Genomic DNA, 3,014 nt, shown 5'->3' with positions numbered 1-3,014 from the left:
CAATGTGCACTGGTTGTCCAACCTGTTTATTCAGGAAGCCATTTTTAACATGGAAAGGTTGAAAATAAGACAATGCCTTTTGGAATAAAGACTCCCTGTGTTAAGAACTGCTTTCGGAATTGCGCTGGAAAAAAATGAGGGTTTTTTAAATAAAAATCACTCGCGGCCATGTTTGAAACATGGCCGCGAGTGATTTTTATTTCAAAATACGGGTATTTATATTTCGAAAACTATTTGTCTGCGCTAATTTTCCCTGCGATATTTCTTTTTAGGATACCCGAAAAAGTCGTCGATTTATCGAAAAATTTATGGCGTCTTCAGTTGGCGTAACGGAGCATATTGACCAGAATAACTTTTTAAAATATAGTAATCAAGAAAAAATAGAATTTATATTTGATTAAATAATTCGAAATTAGAAATAATGGTTTTTGTTTTTATTTAATTATCTTTACTGTGATATAATTTATATCAGTTTGAAATAGGTTAAACCTTAAAAAAAGGCATCTTTAATTACCATTTTGGCACAAAAAACAAAATGGCAGCCCAAATATTACATGTTTTTCCAAGAGAAAAAAAAACGAAATTGAATAATCGTAAAGAATGAACTAATTTTAAAACGGAAAATTACTCGACAGACACCGAGTTCATTTATTGAGAAGTTTTGTTAAAAAAAAAAAATAAGAGGAACCCCCACCCCCACCTATATAAAAATATATTTCCCCACTTTAAAAAAAACTTTCCTGAATATTCAAAATCAAAGAATAAACAAACAAATGTTGTGTATGTTTACAAGTGACACATGCGGTATCAATTGAAATGTCTCACCTTTAAGTCTCTTGGCTTCTAGAGTCCTTATTCCATATTTGGTTCGATTATTTTTATATAATAATAGCTTGAATTAAAGTTAAATGCAAAAGTCAAATATCATACTTCAGTTGTGCTCTATATACTAACATTCATTTCGAACGCATCATATCAAAGAACCGTTGATATGATATGTCTGTCTTTACTGCGCGTACAGTGATAATGTCTTGAATATAAGTTTAAAATAAAAAAAGTCAAACATCATGCTTCAATTGTGTATGTGTGTATATACATGTACGTATGTATGCATACACATATATATACATGTATATACATGTATGTACGTATAAATACATACATACATACATATATATGCGTGTGTGTGCGTGTTTGTGTGTTTGTATGCCAATTATTCTAATCAAGTACCCACTACCTTAAAATTTAAATGGCAACTTCTTATTGGCTGCACCTTCTGCTCCTGCCACCTCCCCGACCGGATGCACACATCCTCTTCATTACACTTATTAGGACCGAGGGCACAGTCGAAATTTTGTTCGTTAGAAAAACTTTGTTTCAAAAGACATGTTGTATTCCTACACGTCAACAAATAAGAAATAAACAGAAAAAGAAACAGAAACATATACAATTTCCGTATTGATTTTTATACTTACACACACACACACACACACACACACATATATATATATATATATATATATATATATATAATACACACACTCAAACATTTATTTGTGTGTGTATGTGTGTGTTTGAGAGAGAGAGAGAGAGAGTGGGTGTGCGTGTACACTTATTGCGTATGCATGAGATGTAATTAACTTCGATGAGACAGTTTAATCAATTACTTTCAAATTCGATGAACCTCTGTTATGCGTCGACAAGATTGTGATGGAGAGATAGAAACATTTTAATACATCCAGTTAATTCTGTAGCTTTGTTTGTTTTCAAATCTCGCAAAGTCCCTCATTCTTCGACACAATCCATCTGCTATCAATATATTGATTTATCCTTTTCCTCGTATTCGACTTTCGATGGATTCCGGATAAATCCCATTTAGACTCAATCTGAAAAGTGTTTCGAGCGTGAATGAAGAAGTGGTCTCTTAAGAGCTTTGTTGACGATTCACTTCCGTTTAGATGACGGGGCACAGTTTGTAAGAAATAAATACGAACGTGCTCAAGAGGGCATGAAACAGTCACCAGATTACGAGACTCAATGACTAGTGAAAACGATTGACTGTATACAATTAATCAAACACATTCAGGCCGGGACTTCCACATTATTAGATCTCTCTTTACTGTTTTTTTTTTTTCAGGATAAACTAACATAAGGATACTTTTTAGAAGTAAATCATGAGCAAATATTCACATACAGACACAGAAAGGATGTTGTTCCGAATAAAAAAGGTTTCATCTGCATTATGCATTATATTATACGAAGAAATTAATGATACATATTCTCCTAGTGGGGTTGCTACATATAACAATACTGAGCTGAATACTCAACACAAGCAGCCATACTTTGGCTTGGAATCCGACATACCGTAACAAAGGCTACAATACAAAATAATTCAGAGAGGATTGAAGTGATCTATTAAAGAGGAATGATCGATTCATATAATGTATTATTATTATTATTATTACTCACATTTTGACCAGTGAGGGCGGGAAAAATATTTATTATCGGTGACTATCGAAAAATTGCACGTTATTACAATTTTACCGGTGTTATGCTAGAATGTTTTAAGGCGTTGGCGCAACAAAACCTGCTCCTACTTTTGTATAGTCTGACATGATGTTTTCTCCTCGTAAACATAAATATTATACAGTGTAACCCGGATATAAGATACTACCTCTCCTGTCCCTACAAATCTCTTATATTCGGGTTAAACTTATATCCAGGGTTCTTACATCCGGGTTACACTGTACATTAGCACATGTTCTAATTTGGGACCAGAGAAAATCTCTTATATCAGTTTTTTCTTATATTCAGATCTCTTAAATCCGGGTTACACTGCATATTAAAAAAAAACTATTATAAGGTTCAGAATAAATAGATTAGCATGCAATTTCTACTAACGAAGTTATAAATTAACGGTGCATATTCTCCTGAAGTAAAATATCGATTATGATAAATATTAATACAAGTTTTAAAACATATAATATACCGATTATTCACACTGTTGTTTTCAT

Source organism: Euprymna scolopes, chromosome 10 (genome assembly GCF_053919585.1).
Source record: "Euprymna scolopes isolate OS-2025 chromosome 10, ASM5391958v1, whole genome shotgun sequence".
Classification (NCBI taxonomy): Eukaryota; Metazoa; Mollusca; class Cephalopoda; order Sepiida; family Sepiolidae; genus Euprymna; species Euprymna scolopes.
This window is presented reverse-complemented; position numbering follows the sequence as displayed.